Here is a 21,797-nt window from a genome sequence, read left to right on the forward strand (position 1 = left end):
TCACCCCAGCAGTGGTCAACTGTCCCTGTGGGGAGGGGAGTGAACTTTAATGTTTTCAGTTTTAATGAAGCTGAAAGGTCACCAGTGTTTCAGCAACGTCATTGAAGTGTATGAGCTTGATTAATGATGCTGTGAAATGTATTTCAGTTACAAGACAGCATGTAAGGTCAGAGCTCCAGATAAGCTTTTGGTGTTGTGGGTATTTTACCCATGCATTCAAAAATCATTGGGTATCAGTAATTCTATCTGGGTATTCAAATTTCTGTTACCCACTAGTTTTTACACGTGTGGGTATTTAAGTTAAATATTTAAAAAACACTATTCATCTAGTCCCTGCAAACTGGTGTCGTGTGGGTTTGAGAGCTTTATAGGACTCAAGATACTTCCACACGAAAGTGTGATGGCAAATGATCATGATGTAAGTGTCATCGTGGAGTTTGGCAAGGTTAACGGAATGCCCGTTTATAATTTCAAAATAAGTTGCTGTTTTTGCTAATCGAATACGCAGGGTTACTTCACAATATTTTGATGATACGCACAAGTTTTATTTTTGTAGCGTATCTATAATGTTCGTTGCGTATTTGATACGCTTGGATTTTATTTTACTGCGTATTTCTGCATTTCTGATGCCTATTTTACGCAGATACGCAGCTTATCTGGAGCTCTGTCAGGTTAATGTGAGTTGAAAACCTGCAGTTGTCAGAGTGAGTGAGTGAGTGAGTGAGTGAGCTGGGTTCAGTGCTGCTTTCAACAGTTTTCATTTAATCGGTGGTAATATTACAGCATCTGCCTACTCCAAACTCATTGACCAACTATCACCGACCTATGTACACTTAATCCTGTTCAATTGGCTTCCAGTCTTATTGGCTTGCTCGTCATGTGTTCTAATCATGTCATGGCCTAATCATGTCATGGCCCAATCATGTCATGGCCCAATCATGTCATGGTCCAATCATGTCATGGCCCAATCATGACATGGCCCAATCATGTCATGGTCCATTCATGTCATGGCCCAATCATGTCATGCCCCAATCATATTATGGTATAATCATTTATGATTTAGATGGAAAAAAGCTTATAAACTTGCATGTGTTGCCAGACACAGATACTTATTACGATGGCCGTCATCATCACACAATACCAAATCACCCGTCATTGTGATCACAGCTATATCACTGAATGAAAGGCATTTCCAGATGGTTGGGTATCTATGTATCATTTACACTTGACAGACCCGGTATTCCATTCCCATTCACATCGTACAATGAGTCGGGTAGGGCGGGGAACCAATCATCACTAAATACAGCGACAAGCCACATTGGGGACAGCCAAATGGAAGTATTGTGAAGACATTGGCTGGGGAGACAAACACCCTTCATTTATACATGTATAACTGCCACCCTCTCCCTGCTCTCTCTACTGAACACGACTTGGCTGGGTCTGTGTCACCCTCTCCCTGCTCTCTCTACTGAACACGACTTGGCTGGGTCTGTGTCACCCTCTCCCTGCTCTCTCTACTGAACACGACTTGGCTGGGTCTGTGCCACCCTCTCCCTGCTCTCTCTACTGAACACGACTTGGCTGGGTCTGTGCCACCCTCTCCCTGCTCTCTCTACTGAACACGACTTGGCTGGGTCTGTGCCACCCTCTCCCTGCTCTCTCTACTGAACACGACTTGTCTGGGTCTGTGCCACCCTCTCCCTGCTCTCTCTACTGAACACGACTTGTCTGGGTCTGTGCCACCCTCTCCCTGCTCTCTCTACTGAACACAACTTGGCTGGGTCTGTGCCACCCTCTCCCTGCTCTCTCTACTGAACACGACTTGTCTGGGTCTGTGCCACCCTCTCCCTGCTCTCTCTACTGAACACGACTTGGCTGGGTCTGTGCCACCCTCTCCCTGCTCTCTCTACTGAACACGACTTGGCTGGGTCTGTGCCACCCTCTCCCTGCTCTCTCTACTGAACACGACTTGTCTGGGTCTGTGCCACCCTCTCCCTGCTCTCTCTACTGAACACGACTTGGCTGGGTCTGTGCCACCCTCTCCCTGCTCTCTCTACTGAACACGACTTGGCTGGGTCTGTGCCACCCTCTCCCTGCTCTCTCTACTGAACACGACTTGTCTGGGTCTGTGCCACCCTCTCCCTGCTCTCTCTACTGAACACGACTTGGCTGGGTCTGTGCCACCCTCTCCCTGCTCTCTCTACTGAACACGACTTGGCTGGGTCTGTGCCACCCTCTCCCTGCTCTCTCTACTGAACACGACTTGGCTGGGTCTGTGCCACCCTCTCCCTGCTCTCTCTACTGAACACGACTTGGCTGGGTCTGTGCCACCCTCTCCCTGCTCTCTCTACTGAACACGACTTGGCTGGGTCTGTGCCACCCTCTCCCTGCTCTCTCTACTGAACACGACTTGTCTGGGTCTGTGCCACCCTCTCCCTGCTCTCTCTACTGAACACGACTTGGCTGGGTCTGTGCCACCCTCTCCCTGCTCTCTCTACTGAACACGACTTGGCTGGGTCTGTGCCACCCTCTCCCTGCTCTCTCTACTGAACACGACTTGTCTGGGTCTGTGCCACCCTCTCCCTGCTCTCTCTACTGAACACGACTTGGCTGGGTCTGTGCCACCCTCTCCCTGCTCTCTCTACTGAACACGACTTGGCTGGGTCTGTGCCACCCTCTCCCTGCTCTCTCTACTGAACACGACTTGTCTGGGTCTGTGCCACCCTCTCCCTGCTCTCTCTACTGAACACGACTTGCCTGGGTCTGTGTCACCCCCTCCCTGCTCTCTCTACTGAACACAACTTGTCTGGGTCTGTGTAGCCTGTGACTCAATCTGAAGATACAGTCGATCATGGGTAGGAACTAAAATAGTGATGACGCAACAGTTACCCACCAAAACCACCATCTGACATAAGTGGAAAGTCTGGAAAACAATACCCTAGGTGTTGGGCGAACTTATGTAGGCTAGAAGGCTAGTACTGATTTCAAGGCTAGTGGGCTAGTACTGATTTAGAGGCCAGTGGGCTAGTACTGATTTAGAGGCCAGTGGGCTAGTACTGATATGGAGGCTGGTCAATTAGTACTGATTTAGAGGCTAGTACTGATTTAGAGGCTATTGAATTAGTACTGATTTAGAGGCCAGTGGGCTATTACTGATTTAGAGGCCAGTGGGCTAGTACTGATTTGGAGGCTAGTGAATTAGTACTTATTTAGGAGCTAGTGAATTAGTACTGATTTAGAGGCTAGTGGGCTAGTAATGATTTAGAGGCCAGTGGGCTAGTACTGATTTGGAGGCTGGTGAATAGTACTGATTTAGAGGCTAGTACTGATTTAGAGGCTATTGAATAGTACTGATTAAGAGGCTATTGAATAAGTTCTGATTTAGGGACTAGTGGGCTAGTACTGATTTAGAGGCTAGTGAGTGTGTTCATTTATCTTAAAAATAGGTCTATGACATAAATACAAAACTCAATGCTATACTATAAGGACATCAACAAAGAGTACAAAATCAAATCTGTTCTTTTCACAATGACGTTTTTCACACAAAAAACAGTCACCCGAAAAAAAATATGTTTGACCTGAGTCAGTAATCATGATAGTATACACCTGGAATGAAAACAAGAATTCTCCATATTCACAACTGAAACATATCCCAAACTCACATTTTCTCCCTGATAGCAACAAATATTCCATAGCAATTGAGGTGCAATTATTTTCAATAGCCAGCATGAAGTTCAGAACACAATTAACTCCAACAAGTTCACACACCGAACACCATTTTGTTCCCCTACTGACAAGCACCTGTTACACATTAACAATTAGCACACCCGATGAACACCTACAGCCATCTTCAACATTAACCTGGTTTTAATCAAACGAAATGCAAACGAAACCACTCGTATCACCAATCTCACACCCTATCAAATATTTACACCAACAAATCACTACAAATACAGAAGGCGAGAAAACCCAAGCATCTTGTTAGTCAATTTCCGGCCTAGGAGTTTTTCATTAGTTTCTTACAGCGCCAAACTGTAAATCTCCAGAAATCTCTCTCAGCCACTGCCAAGCCTCAAGAATTACTGTCCATGGATAAGACGTCTAGCAAAATCAATATACACGTTCCCCCTTCCTTTAAGGGGCCAGTACATGGATACTTGATCAATAACCAGTTCTCTGACGAATAGTATAGGCTGATGGAGGGGGTGTTTTATCACATTAACCTTGGATTATTCTAAAAGGCGAATGATTGCCTCATTCACAACTAATGTTCTACGATTGGCTTGAAATCGTTAAGTGTTGGCTGATTCTGTCTGCTCGTGATGCAGACTCTGTTTGGAGTACAGAATTGTGTTATCAATGGCTGTGTCATAATTGAAAAGACACCAAGTCTTGTGTCTGTCAAAGTTGATAAGCCTTTGAATCTTTCAGTAAGCATCATCTTATTGAAACATCTGCGTTAACTATACAATGAACATACAGTTTCACAGTTGTCTGTCTCTACACTGTTATGCTGGTTAATGTGCCAAATACATTCAACAATATTACTCAAATATACCAAATACATTCAACAATATTACTCAAATACATATGTCTGGCAGGGCTGTATTGCCAAATAAGTTTGTTTGTTTGCTGGTTGGTTGTTTCATGCAGCACTCAGCAATATTCAAGCTAAATGATAGCGGTCTGTAAATAAACGAATCTGGACCAGACAATCCAGTGATTGACATCATGAGCATCGATCCACACAACTGGGATCGATGACATGCATCAACCAAGTCAGCGAGCCTGACCACCCGATCCCGTTAGTCGCCTCTTACGACCTGACCACCCGATCCCATTAGTCGCCTCTTACGACAAGCACAGTCGCCTTTTATGGCAAGCATGGTTTGCTGAAGACCTATTCTACCCCGGATCTACACGGGTGGCCAAATAAGTCATCAGTGGTCATGACACACAATAAGTATGAGTACATGTGTGTTCCATTATTCATCAAAGGCAACAACTAGACACCCAAATAAACTACTTTATAGATTTCAGTCAATTACACTTCCAAAGGCTTGAGGAGTCTATAGCAAAATAATATTGTCATGATTATATCATAAATATTTTGGGGGCATTGAGCTTCCTCATGTGTACATGGTACACATTACAAATGCATGCATCATTTTGAATCTACTTGACCTTCCTATTTTTACTAAAACATCAGGCATCATCTAAGCTGAACAGATTATTATTCCCGATTCACATAATTCAGTCACGTGAAACTGATTGTGACTCATGATATGCACAGATCTATCAACACGCTTCATATGCTCTCTAGCAGTAATGGAGAAAACAGGACTATCAACACAGCGTTAGAATCTAACATTTTTAGCCTTCTAGTCCTTATAATGACAGCATATACCAAAACCCTTAAAAATGGCAAGTTTCTACAATTCCTTATAATACCTTAACGATTGGGCAGTTTGGCAAGGACTAGTGCCAATTTCTATCGCTTTCAAAATTCTGACACCTCTTCAAAGCATATCACACATTTTACATAAACTCATAAGAGTTCATCCTGATATCTCATATCAAGCAAATTGCTCCGCTCTACAGAAACCCACATCAGCCTCAAAGATGGAGGACCATTATGTATCCTCCCCAATCAATGCATGTGAACATTCAACATGGCCATGAAGCCCCTATATCAATATCATGCGTGTCATATGGCTCCCTTACCCTCTCAACTCTATCCTGAGGATCCTCACCTATCTCTGTACGTCTTTTGCTGCAGAACCCCCTGAACTCAATCGATACATCGTGGGTGATAAAATCAGCCAATGAAAACCATCTAATTCGACATCTACAACATGCAAGAGTCAATAACCGTGTCTAATTGGAGGTACCATGTGATTCCCAGGGGAAATTCCAAGTTTGGCCACTTCTAATGAAGTGATCTGCTAAACAAAATTTAGTGGACATCAAGAAATTGATTTGTTCCACAGTGGATCCAATTTAAACATACCCTTGCGACAGACAGACATTCTGATGGAGTAGAGTAACACCACGATTCGTTTCTGTGGGAGAAGGGTTGGTTCAACTTCCATCTGGTCTTTTCAAGATACGAGCAAGAATGCTTAAAGAGGATGTACAAAAAGAAGTAACTTCAGCACAGCAGAAACCTGGGTCACGGTTTTGGACTTTATGTTACACAGAATATTACAATATAGCTTTGGTCGTTGAGATGAAAACAAAAACAAATGTGTGTATCTCATCATGCTTCATGTTTTTATTTGGCATGAATCTTTTTGGGTTGCTTGGTTTAGTGGAGAAAAGATAATGAACAAAAATCGTTTGGGATCACAAATAATTTTTCGGCCATTTTTTGTTGTGAAAACTGAGCATACAATTTCATAAAAATATCACCCAAAATATTCATCATTTTTAATGTTTATTGTTCAGTTTATATGTAATTTCATACTTTTTAAAAGCAGGATGTTCAGTCTTGTTACCATGGTTACAGTAACTTGTATATTTATTTATTTCCGAGAATGTTTGGAAGATTTTACAATTAGACTGCAGTGGCCAAAAGCTACAAAGCATTTAATCAATTATTCTGCATGTTTAAAAAGTTCATTGTTACTACATCAATCAAACCCTGCAGTCGGACATCTAAGTACATTTATCCTGTTTTGTTGTTTTTTTTCTAATGGAAGCTTTGGTCTCAACCAGTTGATCCACAAAACGAAAATAAAAATGTGTCATCTTAATATTCTATTGTCAAAATAACAAGAGTTTGCCACTAATGTGGCTATATCCCCCACCCCTGTTGCAGAATTTATGACATAATTAAATCTAAACAAACCCTAACCTTTTTTAACTGAGGTGGAACTTGTCATGGAAATTGTAAAAAAAAAACCGAACCCTACCCTCACAGAACCTAAGTCCATCTTGTTGCCATGGAAACGTAAAAAATAAAAATTTCTAAAATTTCTCAATAGCAAAAGGCACCAGTTCAGCATGTACCTGACAGACCTGCAAAGTTTGATGAATAAATATTGAACGGTTTATGAGTTATGCTCCAGAAACGAACCCTACCCTCACAGAACCTAAGTCCATCTTGTTGCCATGGAAACGTAAAAAATAAAAAATTCTAAAATTTCTCAATAGCAAAAGGCACCAGTTCAGCATGTACCTGACAGACCTGCAAAGTTTGATGAAAAAATATTGAACGGTTTATGAGTTATGCTCCGGAAACAAAACGTGACGGACGGACGGATGGAGCCCGTTTCTATATCCCCCGCCAACTTCGTTGGGCGGGGGATAAAAACAAGTTAAGAAATATGCAGCTACTTTCGAGTGAGTTGTTGTGTGAGTGAGTGAGGTTTTACTTTCAGCAATATTCTAGCAATATCTCAAATGGAGACACACAACAAAGTTTCACACATCGTCATGTTGGGAATCAAACCTAGATCAGCCATGACAAGCAAACACTTTAATCACATGGCTAACCACCCACCCCCTCAATAAGAACAGTGTTGAAAGGAAATCCTCACCAATTGTACACAGAAGTAGTTGTGATCAACAATGCATGACTTACACCGTCTCCTTGAGCCACCCACGTGGAGGTATTTGTCTTAATCATCAATACCCAAGTACAATAGTATTGAACATGGAGTGGAAATGTTTAGCCATGGTAATTCAATAATGGTTTCATTGAATATTTACACAAGCAGTTCAGACCAATTATGTAGGAAGGTGTCATTTTTCTTGTAATGTTTCTTAAAGTGTTGTCATGGTGACACTGATGACAATTCATTTAATGCTTCTGGAATAGTTCAAAACTTGATTGTTCCTTAAATCGACTATAACATGACAATAGACAACACGGTAAACTTTGTCATGAATAAAATCAAACTATTTCACACTATTTCAGTCTATCTAGATAACAAACATATGACAACATAGTTAATGTCATGTGATGACAGATTAACTATAGTCAAATGAAAAAAATATGTTCTTTATCTTTTTTTCAAGTAGTATATATTCATTTCCAACAAGCAATGAGTATAATGCAGAAATATAACAGCAATGAACTGAAAACACCAAAGTGATACAGGTCTTAGCCATCTACCACCAAGGAAAACTCAGGGCTTCAGATAAATTTATGAGCCATCGAGTATTTACTGACGTTATCATTCACTTTGGGTATTGATAATGTTCTTGGTGGGGGTTCAATACATACAACTAAATTAATGTGAAGGACCATCAACACAGCATGACAATAACTTAGTAATACAAGGTGAGGTGAAATTGGGTTTAACGTTGCGTCCAAGATTATTGCATTTATATAAATCTAGCGACATGCATGCACGTGTGTATGCGTGCGTGCGTGCGTGGCTGCTTGTACTAGTCCGGACTGATGCCGATTTATAGTGCTAGCCCACTGAGATACCATGCCGCAGTTTAACATGAATACCCCACTCAGACACAGTATACTGACTCTGAGCCAACCAGTCCTTGTTTTAGCCCCTTAATGCCGAGCGCCAGACAGAGTAACAAGTACCATCTTTTAATGTCTTTTGGTATGACGCGGCCAGGGATCGAACCCAGGACCTTCTGCTCCCCGGGCGGACGCTCTACCACAAGACCACGGAAGCGGTCTTGTAATATGAAAAAAATCATACATATTTCTGCTTAAAAACCTGTTTGGGGTGTTTATTAATTTAATCAAAATTTTATCTAATTCACGCCAATGTTATGCCCCAAGCATGTCACAAATTGCATAAGCACAACAGCCATAATGTCGAAGTTACAAAACCACTTATAAGGAGACGTAGCACTTTTTTGAAAGTAGAGTTCATGTATATGTGACCCTTGCATTCCAACAGTTAATAAAGACCTGTAAAGACACATACAGGCTGAAAACTGATAAGGCTGCATTGGGTAATTACTCAGTGTCCTTCATTGTGCTTTTCATTTTTTTCATGCATGTGCTTCTTCACAGGCAAGTCAAAAATAGCTCCGTTAAGGTAATTTATTGTGAGTACTTTACGCAAATACACAGCTTATCTGCAGCTCTGAGAACTTCCTGGATGATAAATCACATAGGATCTTAGCATAGCAAAGGGACACAACTCTGCTCAGCAAGTTCAAATGCAGCGTTAGAAATTGGCACTAGTCCTGGAATCCTTGCCAAACTTCCTAATAGTGAGTGCGTGAGTATCGTTTTACGCCGCTTTTAACAATATTCCAGCAATATCACGGCGGGGTGACAAGAAATGGGCTTCACACATTGTACCCATGTCGGGACTCGAACCCGGGTCTTTGGCCTGACAAGCAAATGCTTTAACCACTAGGCTACCCGAAAGGTATCATAAGGGCTAGTAGAAATTTGCCATTTTTAGGGGTTTTGCTATATGTTATTATCATAAGGACTAGTGAACTGAAACTGTTAGTTTCTACCCCTGAAATGCCTTCGAACAACCGTCTCAACACCAAACAGGAAAACCAAATAATTATGATCTACTCTTATTATTATCAGGAATATATCACAAAACTGTATTAATCACATCTCTGTATATGAAGCATCATCACTTGTCATTAATACCTTTTTGTCAAATTGATCCATCATAACGTCGCAACCTTTGACAATATTCTTGCGAGGGTGAATGTTATTTTATGTCACTCTAAGCAATATGACAGTTTTGTCACAGCAACATGTAAATAATTAAGTCTGGGCAAGACTGAACAACATTTGACAATATGATCAATCATACCAAATTTCTGAATGATGACACAATCAAGAATGTAACACAATGACATTGTAATAATAAGTCATTCTAAGTTTTGTTTGTTGTTTTATGCCACTCTCAGCAATATTCCAGCAACATGACGGGGTGTGTAAATAATCGAGTCTGGACCAATCAAGTGATTGACATCATGCAATTAGGATACAATGACAGGCTTCAACCAAGTTACTAACCTTTTACGACATTCATGGGTTGCTGAGGACCATTTCTAACACCAGACCTACAGATAAGCAGCGTATTTGCGTACCCCCCACCAAATATTCAAAACCCAATTACTTTCAATTAACTTGCGTACAGGAACGCATGCATTAAATGAAAAACTTAAATGTATAAAAACAGCTCGCATACCCAATGAAGCCTTTTCAGCATGCGTACAAGGGAGCTAATTCCATAAACACAATAATATCTATTTAGAACAGTTATATAAATCTAAAACATTATTTCATTTTTTTAATCTTAAAATGTTATCTAGTTTGGGGAAAAACCCAATAGAGTGATGAACAGACGAGTGACAAAATATTGATTACCCAATGAAAAATGTAATAACACAATTAAAATAGAAACCCTAGATTGCTCAAAAAGTTATCTGGAGCTCTGTCACACCGTTCTTGATGGGGCCAAGATAAAGCTTTGAAACTATTTTCACCTTGGTGTTTTAAGGAGGGGTGCGTTCAAGAGATTTCTACCCAAACAGCCTGACAATTCTGATTGTTAGATCATGTGAAACAAGAGACAGGTGACTATTTATAAAAATGCAGTGTAGAAGTATCATTTTCACTTGAGTGAGCACATGGTATGAGACAAGTACAAACCAGGAAGTGATGCGGCTGCCCCCAGACAGGCAGGTCAGACTTACCCTGAAACACTGAGACAGTACCCTTATCTTAAAGACATGCACAGAACCAGAATCCATGCATGCAGGATGTGGACTGAATTACCCCGGTTGGGCCAGACATTTTTAAAACTTGATTTATGAAACTGCCTCCAAAAACATTAATATGTGAAAATAATAAAACAATGAAAAGCAGTCTTATAAACCTATCACCGTGTGACCCTATATTGCATTAAGTTCCTAACAACCTCAGGTAAACCTAGTAACCAGCTCATCTTCCATGCCCAGGTTTTGAAGTGGTTCACTTCAAAATCGATCGTGTTTGGTTTCTGCATCAATCACAGTTGGCGGAGCTTATTTACCGTTGCGCTATAAATAGCAAAGCACATGGTCATGAGTGAGTGAGTGAGTGAGTGAGTTGGATTTAACGCCGCTTTTAACAGTATTCCAGACAAACCTAGAAATATAATCGGGGCAAACCAGGATTCGAACCCACAATCATAGGTTTCTGTCATGCCCAAGAGACGCAACTCTGCACAGCGAATTGCCGCGCCTTAGACGACTGGGCGCCCCCGTTTCAATTCATAAGGCCTCAACATAAGCACTATCAAAGCTGGCTTCTACAAACATCTATTTGCCATCGTACAGGTGTTCATGAGGATTCCCCCAGACAGGTGCAGCAGCCATGTGGGAACACACGACTGATGACTTCCACTAACAAATGTGACTGACAATATACTAGTATATTACAAGCAAACCAACGCTAGACAAAGGACCATAATTGAGCAGATGGCACTGGTCAATAAACACGACTCTACAATGGAATACCTGAACAGGTGTGGTACAGGTGTGACGATGGAAATTCAACTATCCATGTTTACTCTGACATGTCTGAGGAAACCAAAGTCAAATGTTAAACAAAACTTACTGGGAGACGGTATAATATTGCTGCCCTACACAAACACTGCATAGAGCTCTGTGTCACGGTGTCCAGCTACAAACTCAGACAGTAGGTATCCAGGAGATGGTGTGGAGGGGGTGGTTGTGGATGGTTCAGTGTCTTTGGGTGACGGGTGGGTTGAGGTCAGGGTGGGTCAGAGTGAGTTGGTGAGTTGGGTTTAACGCTGCTTTGAACAGTATTCCAGTTGTATCACAGTGTGTCAGCTTAATGTTAGAGGAAGCCCTAAGTGAGGCAGGTCTGAGTGAGTGAGTGAGTTATACATTTTACATCGCATCGGCAATATTGCAGCCATATCGGGATTGATGCAGGTCTGAGACGTTTACCACTCTGGTGAAACCAACGAGCACGGGTGTGGTGCAGATAAGCCTAGAAACATAATCATGGTGAACCGGGATTCGAACCCACAATTATAGGATTTTGGCATGCCCAAGGGATGGCAATCAGGGGTTCGGAAATGGTCATATAAGCCAGACATTTCCGATTGGGAACCTCAAATATCCAGTTTAAAATATTGCTTTCCAGACATTTTAATTTTTCTGTCAAGACATTTTCAAAAACAAACAACGCTACCTTCGGGTTCAAAATAATTGATGAGCTTTATCGTATCCCTTCAGCGAAATCAGGTGAATAAACAGGTAAAACAAACTTGGTCAATAAAAGTATCATCATTAGACATGATGATTTACCCAATGATACAACTTCAAAACATTTTGATGCAATGGTTGGAAGAAATTGTATCTGAAATTATTATTTTATCAGGAATAATATATTCCAATATCACATTTTAGTTGCAGCTTCCACCATATATACTTAAACTTATAAGAACCATAACCAAAAGCGTATCACTTTGGTACAGATGGTATGCAGGATATTTTATGACATATGGAACGATTTTGACCAGTTAACGTAGGGACTTCCCGCACTACATGTATTTTGATTGCAAAAACGTTATGTTGACATTTATTAGTAAAACTGCCTCAAATATGACTTTTAGCGAGTCATGGTACAGCATATATGATATGTGTATCCATTCTCTTGCAACTCAAGTTCGTTCCAAGGCATCAATAGCAGTAATCTGACCGTGGTTGCTGTAAATAACGTTGAGTTTTGCGATCTACCGATCACTTCGCATATGATTTTGCCAAAATTATTGTAAACATTTTTATAATTATTGAATTAAATTTTGAATATAATTAATCAAATATATTGCAAACATTAGTCCAGAAAACAATGAACAATTTTTTTATTACCAGATATTATAATAATAGGATTAAATTGTGTACTTCAGTTCGGATTTGTTGACCGGTATTTTCGGTGTTACGTGATCGCGGTGATCAGCTGATAATGTTTTCTGAGATGGGGGAAAACATTGTGTCATTGGAAAACTTGAGTTTATTAAAGATGTTAGTAAATTTTGTGAGCCATGCTTTACCATGCGCTATAGCCGAGTTAGCGCAATAACGAGGGAACACTTACATAACAACTTGTAATGTGTGTGAAAAGTCGTACTAAATTACGCTATTTGAATGGGGTGTGGCCTAAATGCAAATGTCCAATTGGGATTTTAAAATTTCCGGACCCCTGATAGCAATGCCTAAGACAACGGCCACGTAAAGCCCCGAGGTGGGACAGAGGTTAGGTGAGTGGGATGTGGGTGAGATTGGTCAGAGGTGAGGTGAGTTGGGATGTGGATGACATTGGTCAGAGGTGAGGTGAGTTGGGATGTGGGTGGGATTGGTCAGAGGTGTGGTGAGTTGGGATGTGGGTGGGATTGGTCAGAGGTGTGGTGAGTTGGGATGTGGGTGGGATTGGTCAGAGGTGTGGTGAGTTGGGATGTGGGTGAGATTGGTCAGAGGTGGGGTGAGTTGGGATGTGGGTGGGATTGGTCAGAAGTGAGGTGAGTTGGGATGTGGGTGGGATTGGTCAGGGGTGAGGTGAGTTGGGATGTGGGTGGGATTGGTCAGAGGTAAGGTGAGTTGGGATGTGGGTGGGATTGGTCAGGGGTGGGGTGAGTTGGGATGTGGGTGGGATTGGTCAGAAGTGAGGTGAGTTGGGATGTGGGTGGGATTGGTCAGAGGTAAGGTGAGTTGGGATGTGGGTGGGATTGGTCAGGGGTGGGGTGAGTTGGGATGTGGGTGGGATTGGTCAGGGGTGGGGTGAGTTGGGATGTGGGTGGGATTGGTCAGGGGTGGGGTGAGTTGGGATGTGGGTGGGATTGGTCAGAAGTGAGGTGAGTTGGGATGTGGGTGGGATTGGTCAGGGGTGAGGTGAGTTGGGATGTGGGTGGGATTGGTCAGGGGTGGGGTGAGTTGGGATGTGGGTGGGATTGGTCAGGGGTGGGGTGAGTTGGGATGTGGGTGGGATTGGTCAGGGGTGGGGTGAGTTGGGATGTGGGTGGGATTGGTCAGGGGTGGGGTGAGTTGGGATGTGGGTGGGATTGGTCAGGGGTGGGGTGAGTTGGGATGTGGGTGGGATTGGTCAGGGGTGGGGTGAGTTGGGATGTGGGTGGGATTGGTCAGGGGTGGGGTGAGTTGGGATGTGGGTGGGATTGGTCAGGGGTGAGGTGAGTTGGGATGTGGGTGGGATTGGTCAGAAGTGAGGTGAGTTGGGATGTGGGTGGGATTGGTCAGAGGTGAGGTGAGTTGGGATGTGGGTGGGATTGGTCAGAGGTGAGGTGAGTTGGGATGTGGGTGGGATTGGTCAGAGGTGAGGTGAGTTGGGATGTGGGTGGGATTGGTCAGAGGTAAGGTGAGTTGGGATGTGGGTGGGATTGGTCAGGGGTGAGGTGAGTTGGGATGTGGGTGGGATTGGTCAGGGGTGAGGTGAGTTGGGATGTGGGTGGGATTGGTCAGAGGTAAGGTGAGTTGGGATGTGGGTGGGATTGGTCAGGGGTGAGGTGAGTTGGGATGTGGGTGGGATTGGTCAGGGGTGGGGTGAGTTGGGATGTGGGTGGGATTGGTCAGGGGTGGGGTGAGTTGGGATGTGGGTGGGATTGGTCAGAGGTAAGGTGAGTTGGGATGTGGGTGGGATTGGTCAGGGGTGAGGTGAGTTGGGATGTGGGTGGGATTGGTCAGGGGTGAGGTGAGTTGGGATGTGGGTGGGATTGGTCAGGGGTGGGGTGAGTTGGGATGTGGGTGGGATTGGTCAGAGGTAAGGTGAGTTGGGATGTGGGTGGGATTGGTCAGAGGTAAGGTGAGTTGGGATGTGGGTGGGATTGGTCAGGGGTGGGGTGAGTTGGGATGTGGGTGGGATTGGTCAGGGGTGAGGTGAGTTGGGATGTGGGTGGGATTGGTCAGAGGTAAGGTGAGTTGGGATGTGGGTGGGATTGGTCAGAGGTAAGGTGAGTTGGGATGTGGGTGGGATTGGTCAGGGGTGGGGTGAGTTGGGATGTGGGTGGGATTGGTCAGAGGTAAGGTGAGTTGGGATGTGGGTGGGATTGGTCAGGGGTGAGGTGAGTTGGGATGTGGGTGGGATTGGTCAGGGGTGAGGTGAGTTGGGATGTGGGTGGGATTGGTCAGAAGTGAGGTGAGTTGGGATGTGGGTGGGATTGGTCAGGGGTGAGGTGAGTTGGGATGTGGGTGGGATTGGTCAGGGGTGGGGTGAGTTGGGATGTGGGTGGGATTGGTCAGAAGTGAGGTGAGTTGGGATGTGGGTGGGATTGGTCAGGGGTGAGGTGATATGGGTGATGTGGATGACATTGGTCAGAGGTGAGGTGAGGTGAGTTGGGATGTGGGTGGGATTGGTCAGGGGTGGGGTGAGTTGGGATGTGGGTGGGATTGGTCAGGGGTGAGGTGAGTTGGGATGTGGGTGGGATTGGTCAGGGGTGAGGTGAGTTGGGATGTGGGTGGGATTGGTCAGAGGTGAGGTGAGTTGGGATGTGGGTGGGATTGGTCAGGGGTGTGGTGAGTTGGGATGTGGGTGGGATTGGTCAGGGGTGAGGTGAGTTGGGATGTGGGTGGGATTGGTCAGAAGTGAGGTGAGTTGGGATGTGGGTGGGATTGGTCAGAGGTAAGGTGAGTTGGGATGTGGGTGGGATTGGTCAGAGGTGGGGTGAGTTGGGATGTGGGTGGGATTGGTCAGAGGTAAGGTGAGTTGGGATGTGGGTGGGATTGGTCAGGGGTGGGGTGAGTTGGGATGTGGGTGGGATTGGTCAGAAGTGAGGTGAGTTGGGATGTGGGTGGGATTGGTCAGGGGTGGGGTGAGTTGGGATGTGGGTGGGATTGGTCAGGGGTGAGGTGAGTTGGGATGTGGGTGGGATTGGTCAGAGGTGAGGTGAGTTGGGATGTGGGTGGGATTGGTCAGGGGTGGGGTGAGTTGGGATGTGGGTGGGATTGGTCAGGGGTGAGGTGATATGGGTGATGTGGATGACATTGGTCAGAGGTGAGGTGAGTTGAGTTGGGATGTGGATGAGATTGGTCAGAGGCTAGGTGAGTGGGTGGGGTTTCATGAGGAACAGGGGGTTCGGAGTTGGGGTTGGGTATGAGGTTGGGTGGGGCGTGAGGTGGGGTTGAGCGTGGGGTGGGGCGTGAGGTGGGGTTGGGTGTAAGGTGGGGTTGGATGTGAGGTTGGGTGGGGCATGAGGTGGGGTTGGGTGTAAGGTGTGGTTGGGCGTGAGGTGGGGTGGGGCTTCAGGTTGGGTGGGGTGTGAGGTGGGGTGGGGTGTGAGGTTGGGTGGGGCATTTGGTGGGGCATGAGGTGGGGTTAGGCGTGAGGTGGGCTTGGGCATGAGGTGGGATTGAGTGTGAGGTGGGGTGGGGTGGGGCGGGGAGTGAGGTGGGGCTGGATGTTAGGTGGGGTTTGATGTGAGGTGGGGTGGGGCGTGAGGTGGGGTGAGGCGTGAGGTGGGGTGAGGCATAAGGTGGGGTGAGGCATAAGGGGGGGTGAGGCGTGAGGTGGGGTTGGGCGTGAGGTGGGGTTGGATGTGAGGTGGGGTTGAATGTGAGGTGGGGAGGGGCGTGAGGTGGGGTGAGGCATAAGGTGGGGTGAGGCATGAGGTGGGGTTGGGCGTGAGGTGGGGTTGGGTGTGAAGTGGGGTTGGGTGTGAGGTGGGGTGAGGCATTAGGTGGGGTGAGGCATAAGGTGGGGTGAGGCATAAGGTGGGGTGAGGCATAAGGTGGGGTTGGGCGTGAGGTGGGGTTGGGAGTGAGGTGGGATTGGGTGTGAGGTGGGATTGGGTGTGAGGTGGGGTGAGGTGTGAGGTGGGGTTGGCTGTGAGGTGGGACTGGGTGTGAGGTGGGGTTGGGAGTGAGGTGGGGTTGGCTGTGAGGTGGGGTTGGCTGTGAGGTGGGATTGGGTGTGAGGTGGGGTGAGGCATAAGGTGGGGTGAGGCATAAGGTGCGGTTGGGCGTGAGGTGGGGTTGGGAGTGAAGTGGGATTGGGTGTGAGGTGGGATTGGTGTGGGGTTGGTGTGGGGTGGGGTTGGTTGTCAGGTGGGATTGGGTTTGGGGTGGGGTTGTGTGTGAGGTGTGAGGTGGGGTTGGGTTTAAGTAGGGGTTGGGTGTGAGGTGGGGTTGGGTGTGAGGTGGGGTTGGGTGTGAATCTGGGTTGGATGTGAGGACGGGTTGCATTGTGAGGTTAAATGATGAGGAAGGGTTTGATAATGAGGATTATTTAGGGAATGAACTTCTTATTACACAGATGACACACAGATGATAGCAGACTTGAGACTTGTACTTTTCATCTTGATCTTATACATATTATACCAAGAACTGCCAAATCATATTCATATAAACAAGGAACAGTCTCACTGTATCAGGAAAAGGTGACATAGCACAAAGGGTTTAATCTTATGTTTATGAACATTGTTGTTCGGAAGACGCACTGAACAACTACATTTACCAACAGAGATTACATCATCTGTCCGACAGTAAACAAATGTTAGGACTAATAATGGAGGACTTTATCAAGAGTGAAATTTGGTTTGGTATTTTTATTTGACAGACCTGGAAAGATGTTTGCATTTTTGGGTGTTTGTGTTTTTGATTCAGCAATATTCAGGCTTTTTGATGGTGGTCAGTAAATAATCAATTCTGGACAGTCCACAGATTCGATGACATGCACCAAACAAGTCACCAAGCTCTAGTACACGATTCCTTATGTCGCCTAGCTCTTACGACAGGCATCGGTGTAACAGATCTTCACAGGTCAAATCCTGAATCGAGTGTAAATGTGTGTTGAATGTTATCAAATCTTGTTAACTGATATGCTCAACACTTGAAGGATGCTGACACAACAATTAAGAAACAAAAAAAACATTGTCTGCTGATCAAGGAACTGAAAGTTCTGTCATCTCATCAGAAAATAATTCATTTTCAATGTTATTATACATGCCTGAGTGAAATGTGCATATTAATTTGACACATTATAGCCATCTCAAATGCTGAAGATTAGACGAGACAAAAATATTTTATTAACATAAAAATAAACACCTTAGACGGCCAAACAACCGATACAATATCTGCGACACGAAACTGCTGGATATTGAACATGTCTGAGGCATGCTTCGTTATGTTCACCCAGTTGTACAGTAAGCACAGCGTCAACAGAGAGCCGGCTGTCGGCGAGATGAAATAGTCACATCGACCGTCAACTTCAGCCGTGCCATTTATCCACAGGGCGATACCTAAACACATTTTCACTATGCCGGGAGTATGGTTAGGTTTTGAGTACCTTACCTGAAGCTGGACGTCGCGCACAGTGACAGACGAACGCGAGGTGCTCTCGATTTATAAGGCCACCTCTCACGCCACTTCGTGATCAACACAGCATTGCCGTGCGTGTCGCATCAGCCGATGTTTGTATGACCCCTGACCTAGCTAATAATAGATATACGGACTCTTCCGAAACAGCAGATATTCATCTAAAGTGATATTTATGATATGAATAATGTGTTATGCGTGTCGTGGGGAATACAATGCATAAAAGCCGAATCTGAAAGGATATTTACCTGTCCAAAATTCTGAAATAGCAGTCGAGACAAAAAAATACTGTATTCGTGAAGGCTGGTCTCATTTCCTATAAAACACACGCAAGAGATATTGAGTCTGACGCAACCGACACTGCTCATGTCCCGGATAGAATATAGGTCTTCAGCAACCCATACTGGCTAGCGACAGTTCTCACCGAGGACCAATTATCGCTAACTCCCCGTTATAGCGCATACGTGATCGCATCTCATTTTACTTTAGCTCGTTTTCATGAGAAGCGAGAAATTTTTTTTTTCAGAAAATGATGAACAAAACGGACTCCTTTGAGGAATTATTCAAAAGAACCCACCATAATCACCTTGCTCAAATACAACTCAGAGCATGCATGGTCTCTGTACAACTTTAGAAAAGAAACGCGGGCGGTGACACGTGACTAATTCACGCGAAAATATAAATCTAACAATCTAACACGATGATCGATGCACTTTCAGTTTTGTCATTGCTTTCTATCTGTCATTTCATCCCAAAAAAACAATTCTGAAACCAGCTATATTTCCAAAATTGCATAACCTGTATTTTGTCCACGGACAGAAATAAGCGCATTTGCTCATAGTTTCACAAAAATTAAAGTTAAATATTGGTACAGCCAACTTTGTACACGGAATGTCAGAAATAACATGAAAGCAATGGCGATACCTGGCATGGGCGGATACAGAGGGGGGTGCGGGGGTGCGCACCCCCCCCCCCCCCCCCCCCTTTTTTTTTTATTTCGAAAAAAATCTTTCTTTCTGTATAAATTGCCACCAAAGACAATAAATAGATCTTAATTGTGCACCCGAAAATATCAGGCCTCAAAGTTTAAATCTTTACCCAGTGGCCATACGGCTACAAGTATTTTATTCCAGGTAACTAGTGGGAAAAACAAGTAGTCAAGCCATTATTGTTAGTAGCCAATAGCTTTTGAAATTATCTTTATCAAATAACTATCATAATATGTACATGTTTCCGCACTAGTCTTGAAATTGTATCTTTATGGAAACTGTACTTGAATTTTGTTACTTGTGATACAATGATGCAGCTTATGTTACTTGATTATATAGGTATATCCTTGCTAATCCAATGAGCATTGTCAACTAAAATAAAGTACTAATTACAGAATTTTTTAAGTATTTGGGTTCATTGTCGATTTTAGGAGGAATTCTTTGAGAGTACAATTATTAGCAGACGTGTTGTTATTTATTTTTGTGTCTACAGAAGTGTAGCAATAGAATTTAGTCGATATTTTTCTAGATAGTCATTTGGTTACCTCTGAATCTTTAGAGAGAGAGAGAGAGAGAGAGAGAGAGAGAGAGAGAGAGAGAGAGAGAGAGAGAGAGAGAGAGAGAGAGAGAGAAGTATATGAACCCCAGTAATCGTTTAGGAAGTTTTACTATATATACTCATGGAAGTGAAATTCTTGAAAACTGAAAACAAAACTCGGGGGAGCTCATGACGATCCGGAAGGCGGTCTCTTTTTTGTCGTGATAATAACAAGACTAGTCATGACTAAATGAGTATCTGTTTGACCCGGAAGTTGAATTTACAGGTGCCCTATCACGGTACCCCCGATCGTGACCAACTCGTGATATTCCGGGACCGAATGACTCTTGCCCCTGTCGTGGCCATTTTGGGGACTGGGTACCGTCTAAGCGCAAACGGGCATTGCTAAAAGAATCGTCAACTAGTAAACTGTTGCGTAATGATTCACAAATGTCACATATATTTCCAGATGCTATTGAAAACACATCGGGACTTACATTATTATACAGAATGATTGAACACATGTAACTGTATCCTGGATAAATATTTTAAAGCAAGACATGTGTAATATATAAAAGATATTCCCGAGGGATTCTTTGACCGAAGTACTTGAAGTCATACGCGCATTCTGATTGGTTTGTCTTATTTCCGCACATAACATTCATCGATAGTCATCTTGCAGCCTTTCTGAGTTTCCTTCTAATTTATCACGTCATCTTCCCGAGGCAAGGGAGTTAACTAACTATAAAGGTTCAGTTTCAACCCTTGCCGAACTAAGATTGAATTCCGGACTTACAATTTGGCTGGACTGACAAGTCTATACATCGTCCAATCAATATAGCCCAACAAACTAGACATTCGGTTCGTAAACAACATGGATTTCAGCCAGCAGATTTCGGTCGACTGAAGGATTTGCACCATTTTATTAAGCAATTGCAAGTGATATGGGAGGTGGAATCTGATTGGTCAGTAGGAGGGACACAGAAGGGGCATAACTCGTAATAGCCATGGGAGGAGCTACGATCGAGCTGGACATCCATGTGATCATCTTCCCGAGGCAAGTGAGTTAACTGACTATAAAAGTCCAGTTTCCACCCTTGCCGAACAAGGCTGGTATTACGGAGTTACATTTTCGCTGGGCTAACGAGTTTATGCAAAGTCCAATCGATATCGCGCAACAAAATCGAAATCCGGTTTGTTAACTGTCGTGCTGATTTCGGTCCATTGCAGGATTTGCAAAGCATGTGCACCGCCAACTCCTTGTCAACTGATATTTTCCAAATCTTTTCATGATTTTAATCAAGGTGCTCACGTGATTTGATGCACTTCGCGATGTATGACCCGTTTTATCACAATATAGATCTTGATTATGATTGTTTGAATTAAATGCAAATGATACGAGAGGTTGAATCTGATTGGTCCATAGGAGAGGTATAGAAGGGACATAACTCGTAATAACCACTGGTGGCGCTACGGTCTAGCCCGGGAATTCTTGCCTTGTTCGGCAAGGGTGGAAACTGGACTTTTAAAGTCAGTTAACTCTCTTGCCTCGGGAAGATTGTACATAGAACTACTACAGGCATTATATAATCGAGCTGTATCAAAATGCAATGTGCGGCTACCGATAGATCTATCGAGTATAAAAATCATTCGAAAGCTCCGAGGAAGTGTGCCTGTCTTCTGCTTTTGTGGCCCAAAACATCCCAAATGTGAACAATAACGATCTCTAGCGTAAAACGTTGTGAGTAGATCACAGTTGTCTTTTCTTGTTTCGATGGTGACCTTGCCCTTCGTTCGAAGCTGTTACTGACATGTAAGCAGACTTGAGTTTGTTGATTTTCACGTCTTCAGTATAGGGTCGTACCGTTAACACAAGCGTCTTTGGCGTACACTCTGATTTACCTCTTCCAAAATGGTACGGACAGGATATAAATTCAGCTGATAGATGGAGGAAACTGAACCATTGTGATTGCACAGCCAGG

At 44.1% G+C, this 21,797-nt stretch overlaps 1 protein-coding gene across 1 annotated transcript in view; it reads right to left on the reverse strand.

The window, feature by feature from the left end:
* LOC139470248 (ATP-citrate synthase-like) overlaps positions 1 to 18,363 on the reverse strand; it is a 66,380-nt gene extending 48,017 nt beyond the window's left edge. Inside the window, exon 1 of the mRNA XM_071252583.1 lies at positions 18,265 to 18,363. The gene's annotated coding sequence lies outside the window, so the exon portion shown is untranslated. The remainder of the gene's footprint in view (positions 1 to 18,264) is intronic.
* Between the last annotated feature and the right edge of the window lie 3,434 nt (positions 18,364 to 21,797).

This window comes from Haliotis cracherodii, unplaced genomic scaffold, assembly GCF_022045235.1.
Source record: "Haliotis cracherodii isolate W230 unplaced genomic scaffold, xgHalCrac1.p SCAF_20, whole genome shotgun sequence".
Lineage (NCBI taxonomy): Eukaryota > Metazoa > Mollusca > Gastropoda > Lepetellida > Haliotidae > Haliotis > Haliotis cracherodii.